Source organism: Lolium perenne, chromosome 5 (assembly GCF_019359855.2).
Source record: "Lolium perenne isolate Kyuss_39 chromosome 5, Kyuss_2.0, whole genome shotgun sequence".
NCBI lineage: Eukaryota > Viridiplantae > Streptophyta > Magnoliopsida > Poales > Poaceae > Lolium > Lolium perenne.
The window spans coordinates 159,639,405-159,648,847 of record NC_067248.2 but is presented as its reverse complement, the minus strand read 5'-3'; positions in this window follow the sequence as shown (position 1 = coordinate 159,648,847).

The following is a 9,443-nucleotide window of genomic DNA, read 5'->3' as shown; positions in this document are numbered from 1 at the left end:
TAAAATCTTTGTTGCCAAGAACGGATCCTTTCTTGAAAAGGAGTTTCTCTCGAAAGAAGTGACTGGAACAAAAGTAGAAATCGATGAGGTTACTGAACCTTCTCTTGAAAATCAGAGTAGTGCAACACCAGAAAATGTTCTTGTGCCGCATACACCGATTAGTGAGGAAGCTAATGATAATGATCATGAAACTTCAAACGAAGTTACTACTAAACCTCGCAGGTCAACTAGGGTTCACACCACTCCTGGTTGGTATGATCCTTGTCTAAATGTCATGATTGTGGACAACAATGATGAAGACCCTGCGACGTATGAGAAAGCAATGATGAGCCCAAATTCCAACAAATGGCAAGAGGCCATGAAATCCGAAATGGGATCCATGTATGATAATCAAGTATGGACTTTGGTAGACTTACCTGATAGCCGCAAGGCTGTCGAGAATAAATGGATCTTCAAAAGAAAAACATATGCTGATGGTAATATTACTATATATAAAGCTCGACTTGTCGCGAAAGGGTTCCGACAAATTCAAGGAGTTGACTACGATGAGACTTTCTCACCTGTAGCGAAGCTAAAGTCTGTGAGGACATTGTTAGCAATAGCTGCATTTTTCGATTATGAAATTTGGCAGATGGGTGTCAAAACGGCGTTCCTTAATGGTGACATTGAGGAAGAGTTGTATATGGTATAACACAAAGGTGTTGTCGATCATAAAAATGCTGACAAGGTATGCAAACTTCAGCGTTCAATCTATGGACTGAAGCAAGCATCCCGGAGTTTGAACCGACGCTTTGATAAGGTGATCAAATACTTTGGATTTATACAAACCCATGGAGAGGCTTGTATTTACAAGAAAGTGAGTGGGAGCTCTATAGCATTCCTGATATTATATGTAGATGACATATTATTGATTGGAAATGATGTAGAACTTCTGAGTAGTGTAAAAGATTATTTGAATAAGTGTTTTTCATGAAGGACCTTGGAGAAGCATCATACATTTTAGGCATCAAGATTTATAGAGATAGATCAAGACGCCTAATAGGGCTTTCACAGAGTACATACCTGGATAAGATTCTAAAGAAGTTTAGAATGGATGAAAGCAAGAAAGGGTTCTTGCCCATTCATACGTCCAAAATGTATCCACTTTCCCGAACACTTTTGCTATTGTTTTGCCTCTAATTTGTGTACTTTGGATACAACTAACACGGATTAACGCTGTTTTCAGCAGAATTGCCCTGGTGTCTTATTTTTGTGCAGAAAATCAACTTTCAGGAAAATCCCCGGTAATAATCGCAATGGGCCTATTTTCACAGAAGACTTACAGAGCCAGAATATGAGACGGAGGGGGGCCACGAGGTGCACACACCATAAGGCGGCGTGGTGGGCCCCTGGGCCGCGCCGCCCTATGGTGGCATCGCCTCGGCCAGCCCCCGTCGCTCCCCTCTGGACTACTTAAAGCCTTTGACCTAAAAACGCGAGGGGGTTGGACGAAATTGCCAGAAGACATCCAGAACTCCGCCGCCGTCATGAAACTCAATCTCGGGATCAGAAACTCCGTTCTGGCACCCTGCCGGGACGGGGAATTGGAGGAGATCATCGCCATCATCACCACCGACGCCTCTCCATCGACCATCCATGTTTCACCCATCCATGTGTGAGTAAATCCCCGCTGTAGGCTGTAGGGGATGGTAGGGATCGGATGAGATTGTTCATGTAATAGCATAAGATTGTTAGGGCATAGTTCCTAGTATCCGTTGTTGGTACTTTTATGATATTGTTGCAACTTGTTATGCTTAATGCTTGTCACTAGGGCCCCGAGTGCCATGATTTCAGATCTGAACATGTGATTGATTCATGATGATATTCATTGTTTTATGATATTACCTGCAAGTCGTATACACATATTGCTGTCCGGAACCCGAGGCCCCAAAGTGACAGAAATTGGGACAACCGGAGGGGAAGGCTGTGATATGAGGATCACATGTGTTCACGGAGTGTTAATGCTTTGCTCCGGTACTCTATTAAAAGGAGTACCTTAATTACCAGTAGTTTCCCTAGAGGCCCGGCTGCCACCGGCTGGTAGGACAATAGATGTTGTGCAAGTTTGTCATTGTGAGCACGTACGACTATATACGGAACACATGCCTATGGTTATTTAGTACTTGGATACTGTTTTATTATTATCTGCAAATGCCTTGCCTTGATTGTTACATGAGTTCTCTTATCCATGCAGCGCCCGTTCATCCATCCATGTGCCTACAGTATTTTAATCCTGTTGTTTACTATAATCACTACTGCTGTCTTTATTACACTGCTGCTTATATTTCACTACTGCTACTACTATAAAACTGTTGCTACTGATAAACTCTTGCGAGCAAGTCTGTTTCCAGGTGCAGCTGAATTGACAACTCCGCTGTTAAGGCTTACAAATATTCTTTGGCTCCCCTTGTGTCGAATCAATAAATTGGGTTTTACTTCCCTCGAAGAATGTTGTGATCCCCTATACTTGTGGGTCATCAAGACTATTTTCTGGCGCTGTTGCCGGGGAGCATAGCTTTATTTGCAAGTTCACCTGAATTGATATTGTTCGCTGCAAATCCTCCATCATGGGTAAACCTCGCGATGCTAAAGTCGCCATTACCATCCACTACAAGAAAAGGTACAACTCTGAGTACCTCTGCTGCTCTTGATTCACCATCTGTGATAAGTCAACTTGTTTCACCACCAGAAGCTTCACATGCTGGTACTTCTGCTGAATCTGAAATATCCTCTTATAATTTTGATGATTCTTCTACTGTGCTTGATGATAATGGTTCATTAGGTCCTTTTCTAGATGCTACAATTGCTAGGTCTAGACAAATTGAAAATACTGAAATTCCTAATGAAAATATTGTTACACCTGTTAATTCACCTGAGTCTGTTGAATACTCTAGTGATGATCTTGATGAAGATTATGTGGAACTTGATGATGATTTTATTGATAAATGTAATGCTACTACTGATGCAAGTAACATTAAAAAACTTGTTGCACAACGTGCTGTTAGATATAAACTGTCTCTTGATCCTAAATTTGCCACATCTCCTATAAACATTAAGGATAAGGATTATGATTTTTCTCTTGATTTATCTCATATATCTATTGTTGAGAAAATACCTTTTTGTGGTACTGAAAAAGAAAGTGTTGTAGAGCACATGAATGAGCTTTCTACTCTGAGTAGCTTGTTTTCAGATGATACCAAGAAGCGTACTTATTTTGTTCCTAAAATTTTTCCTTTCTCATTAAAGGATGATGCTAAAACTTGGTATAATAGTTTGCCTCCTGATTCTATTGATAGTCCAAGTAGTTTGCTTGATGTTTTCTTTCGAAAATATTTTCCTACTAGTGCTCAACATATTGCTTTGCAGAAAATTTATAGTTTTGACCAGGAAGATGGAGAGAAATTGCCTGAAGCTTGGGCAAGGTTTTGCTCTCTTCTTAGAGCTCGGCCTGGACATGATTTGGAAAAGCATGACTTACTTGATATATTTTATAGTGGACTAACCATTGAGTCTAGGGCATACCTGGATAGTTGTGCTGGTTGTGTTTTCAGGAAAAGAACTCCAGACATTTAAGTCAAGAATTAATGGCTAGAATAAGCCAAAATCATGATGATTGGACTACACCTGAACCAACCCCAACACCAATATTGAAGAAGAGGGGTATGATTAAATTAAATGATGAAGATATGAGGGAAGCCAAGAAATCTCTTAAGGAGAAAGGTATTAAATCTGAAGATGTGAAGAATTTACCTCCCATAGAAGATTTATGTAAGATAACTACCCCTTCATCCACAATTGAGGTACATTCTCTTCAACGCTTTGATAAAGGAGATATTCCTTACTCAAAACCTCCTGATCAATGTTTAGATGAATTTGATAATTATGTTGTTAAGCAAGATAACTTTAATATGAGAGTAGAGAATCATTTAATGGAAATTTCTCAAGCTATTAGTAAATTGCATGATATTGTGGAGAGAACCTCCAATGATGTTAAGATGCTTGTTAAACATTTTCATATGGTTCAAACTCAAATTGATCAACTCACTAAAGTGCAAAATGACTTGTTAAGAAATACTTCTAAAGAAAAACATGCTTATGAAGTAACAACTAGAGGCGGTGTTTCTACTCAGGATCCTCTATATCCTGAGGGGCATCCCAAAAGAGTTGAACAAGATTCTCAACGAACTAAAGAAACTAGCGCTCCTTCTAAGAAAAAGAAGAAGAAACATAAAACTGTTGTAGAATCCTCTGAGCCTGTTAATGATCCTAATAGTATTTCTATTTCTGATGCTGAAACTGAAAGTGGTAATGAACATGATAAAGATAATGATAAGAATGATGTTTCTGATAAAGAAGAGGTTGAAGATGAACCTGAAAAGCATGCTAAAAATAAAAAGTACACCAAAGAAGATTTTATTGCTAAGAAACATGGTAATGAAAGAGAACCTTGAGTTCAAAAGAAAATGCATTTTCCTGTTAAGAAACTAAAATCAAAGGAGGAAGAACACTATAATAAATTTTGTGATTGGATGAAACCTTTGTTCCTGCAAATCCCTTTGACTAATGCTATTAAATTGCCTCCTTATTCAAAGTATATGAAAGATATTGTCTCTAACAAAAGGAAAATTCCTAATGAGGAGATTTCCACTATGCTTGCTAATTACTCTTTCAATGGCAAGGTTCCAAAGAAGCTGGGAGACCCAGGTATACCGACTATTCCTTGTTCCATCAAGAATAATTATGTTAGAACTGCTCTATGTGATTTGGGAGCAGGAGTTAGTGTTATGCCTTTTGATACCAACTGATATATATTTGCAAATGTCTGATAAATCTATTGCTGTTCCTGTTGGTATATGTGAGGATGTTCTTGTTTAAGTTGCTAATAATTGCTTAATATTAACTGATTTTGTTGTGTTGGAAATGCCTGAAGATGATAATATGTCTATTATTCTTGGAAGACCTTTTCTTAACACTTCAGGGGCTGTTATTGATTGCAATAAAGGAAAAGTTACTTTCAATGTTGATGACAAGGAGCATACTGTTTATTTTCCCAAGAGGATTGATAAAGTATGTGGAGTTAATACAATTCCTAATTTGAGAACTATCAAAGTGGGAGTTATTGATTGTCCTATATATGAGCCTAAAGAAGGATATCAAAATATTATGATTGGATCCATATCAATACAATATAAGGTAACATGATTGATTTGAGGTTTATTTCTTCTTATGTCATGTAAAATTTATTTGGTGGCAAGACTTGATCAACCTTGTTAACAAGTACATTTTATATGCATAGAAGAGCTAAACAACATTTCTTTCTTTCTCCACACTTGTTTACTTTCTGTAGTACTACTTGTTTTGCAAGATGCTTTAGTTGTTTAGAAGTTTGAAAATCTTTTTCTGCCCTGTAATAGTTACTTTAACACCCAGAAATGTGCATTTTTCGAAGTTTTCAAAAATTTACAAAAATTATATCGCTGGTCCTATTTTTCAAAATGCAACCTGGGAGTGCCTGGGGCTGACCAGTTGGGCACCCCAGGGCTGCACCCCATGTGTCGGCGCGGCCAGCAAGGGGGGCGCGCCACCCTGTGGTGAGGGCCCCACCTGGCCCTCCACTTACTCATCCAACTACCACTCCACTCTCTTTCACGGGAAAACACACCACCATTGTTCAAACCCGAGTTTCTTGCTGTTCTTGCTCGAGATTTTCGACCTCCTTGCTCAGCCCATCTTTGCTGCTGAGATTTGGGGTATTTGTTCTCCGGTATGTGAGTCCTCCGATTATCCAAATAGAATTTTGTTTGGTTGAGTATATCTTGAGTATTTTGCTGCTGTAGGTGACATGTTAAGTGAGTTTTCATGCTTGTTCTAAGTTGTAAAAATTAGTTTTGATGCATGTTTAGTACTCTATCAAGTTCCTATAGTAGTTTCCCTCATTTATATGTCTCAAAATCAACTTTTATAATGATTGTTGAAAAATTTCAGAAAAGTAAAATGCATAACCACACCTTTGGAGAAGTGTTCGAGAGGGATACAACAAGAGCGGCAAGGCCTTCAAGGGCAGCCACTCGAGTTAGGTGATCCTATGATGAGGATGTCATTGCACCTAGCTTTGAAGATGATGAGGACAACGGGATTCCTAATGCTTCATCCTTTCCATGCATTGACTTTTTGCGTAATGCAGGGCTACTTGATGACTTCTTGTTTCTTATCAATAGTGTGGGATTATCTACTTATATGGAAGATGAGAGTGATCAATTTTACAGGCTAACTAAAATATTTGTTGAAAGCTTTAAATTCAGCAACTCAGCCTTCTCACCATCAGTTAAATTTAGGATTTATGACATGCCTATTACTATGAAGTTGAAGGGATTTTGTGCTGCATTGGATATTACTCCAATAGGTACAGCGAAGAAGATCGAGAACCGCCCCAAAGCTTTGACGAAACTCTATCGAGAAGTTACCAACGATGATAGCTGCACCATTCAGCACGGCAAGATAAGGAAGTCGTGGTCGCGCTCCAAGGAGGAGGTGGATGAGCAGCTGAGGATACGTGGTTTCCACCAGCAGCATAACTCCGAGGACACTGAGCCCTCTAAGGGTACACTGTCACGTATCCTGGTGCGTCTTCCAGCACGTACCAAGGACAGGATCCTTCTTCATCATACTACGGAGGTGCCACCTCATGGGCACCGTTGGATTGATCTCCACTTAGGCCAAAAGCCTAAGCTTGGGGGAGGTATGCCAGCATCACTCATTCATTGCATATTACAATTTCCGGATAATTTTACATACTTGTTTCACTTCTTATGGTTGCCTCTAATATGAGGAGGATGATATTTGGGGAAATGCTGTCTAAAAAACAGATTCTGGACTGATACTAAAAAAAATTCTTAAAAACAGCCAGAAAGTTATTTTGAGAAGCCAATTTTTGTGCGTGTTCCCCATGTTATTATCTAACTTCATTAGTTGAGCACTTTTCGAGTTGAACAGCGGAAGATTTTCGTAAAAAATGATTACTGTACTGCTGTCAAGTTTGACGGATTTCTGCCACTTTGTGTTTATGTGACTCTTTTAGCTTTCATTCTCTTGTTTTTGCTTTGTTTCTTTCCTAAAACACAAAAAGACCAAAAATATTTCTGTTGTTTCTCTTTACCATTTGTTTATTTGGTTTCTTGTTCCTATTTTTCTTTATTTACTATTGCTAGTTTGCTATGAGAAAATCCAAAAAGATTTTACTTTCGTTCTTGTTTCTAATTCGAAAACACCAAAAATATTTGTTGTTCTTCTTTGGCTTTGTAAAGTTCACTATGGAGTTCAGCGATCTTCGGTGGTTGGAGCTTGGTTTTCATTCCATATTATTCAAGTCACACAAGTGAAAGGCAATAATGACGATTTACGACAACTCGACCGTGGTGAGAGGCTGGTATGAACTCTATTTGTTTTCATTTTTGTACATATACTCATCCATGTGAGCATGCTTAGTTGGTTCATGTGAGGAATATGTCATTTAATGAAAGTCTAGTAGTTCATGATCTCTCATGTTTAGCTCCAATTATTAATAATGAGTAGCATGCCATAAATATTTGCTTGCATTGTTTTATTCATAGATAGGTATGACATTGTGGTATCCTCCTCTGAATAATTCATTTGAATTGACTTGGCACATGCTTACGCATGCATATGACTGAAAAACAAAAGTCAATTAAGCCTCGATGATTTACTTTGCTTCAGAGTTCTTGTATCACTTATATACCTCCGTTAATTTTATTTTGTCGCAAGCATGATTATGACAGTTATTGCTCTCTTGATTGTCGCTTCCTAGTCTATTGCTAGCCTTCACTTGTACTGAACGGGAATACTGCTCGTGCTTCCAAATCCCTAAAAACCAAGTTATTCCAAAGTGTCCACCATAAATACCTATGCATGGCATTTCAAACCATTCCAAGTAAATTTTCATGTGCTACCTTTAAAACCTTCAAGGTACTTCTCAATTTGTGTCATTGTTTTATAGCTCATGAGGAAGTATGTGGTGTTTTATCTTTCAACCTTGTCATTTAGTCCTGACAGACTTTCACCAATGGACTAGTGGCACATCCGCTTATCCAATAATTTTGCAAAAAGAGCTGGCAACGGGGTGCCCAGCCCCAATTAATTCACTTTCATCAATAATTCTCTTCACATGTTTTGCCCTGATTTATCAGTAAGCAACTTAATTTGCAAATAGACACTCCTCCATGGTATGTGAATGTTGGAAGACACCCGAGGATTCGGTTAGCCATGGCTTGTGTAAGCAAAGGTTGGGGGGAGTGTCATCCATAATGAAACTAAAATACATGTGTAAACAAAAGAGAAGAGGGATGATTTACCTTGCTGGTAAAGATAACATCCTTCATGGGAGCCTCTCTTGGAAGTATGGTTGACGAGGTAGTTAGAGTGCCCACTACCATTCTTTGACAACAACAAACACCTCTCAAAACAATTTTACTTCTGTTTTAAAAATGAAAAGCTCTAGCACATGTTAATCCCTGCTTCCCTCTGCGAAGGGTCAATCTTTTACTTTTATGCTGAGTCACCATCCTTTCTTTGAGCACCTTCTTGAGAGCATAATTGTCATTCTTAGTATAATATGCTTGTCCCAGAATATGATTAACTGTGGTATAATTTTGATGCTTTTACCTTTGATAATCTCTACTTCTAGTCTTTCCATGGAATTCAGAGGTGCCTGGGCATTTATGTTTTGCTGTACAAATACGGCCAAGCGAGATACCACTTTATCATATCTTTTTATGAACATTACAATCCTGCTGATAGACACGATTCATGATGCTTATTATTAGTTTGTTGGTATCTTTTGCATGATTGACATAACTATTAGATGACTTTATTTGCATTTATCTTATTATGAATTGCCTAAGTACTCGTCCATATAATGAGAATATTTACATCATATGAGCGAATGTGTTCGTGAAAGTTCTTTTATCGCACTCAGTTGTTAACTGAATTGCTTGAGGACAAGCAATAAGCTAAGCTTGGGGGAGTTGATACGTCCAAAACGTATCCACTTTCCCGAACACTTTTGCTATTGTTTTGCCTCTAATTTGTGTACTTTGGATACAACTAACACGGATTAACGCTGTTTTCAGCAGAATTGCCCTGGTGTCTTATTTTTGTGCAGAAAATCAACTTTCAGGAAAATCCCCGGAAATAATCGCAATGGGCCTATTTTCACAGAAGACTTACGGAGCCAGAATACGAGACGGAGGGGGCCACGAGGTGCACACACCATAAGGCGGCGCGGTGGGCCCCTGTGCCGCGCCGCCCTATGGTGGCGTCGCCTCGGCCAGCCCCCGACGCTCCCCTCTGGACTACTTAAAGCCTTTGACCTAAAAACGCGAGGGGGT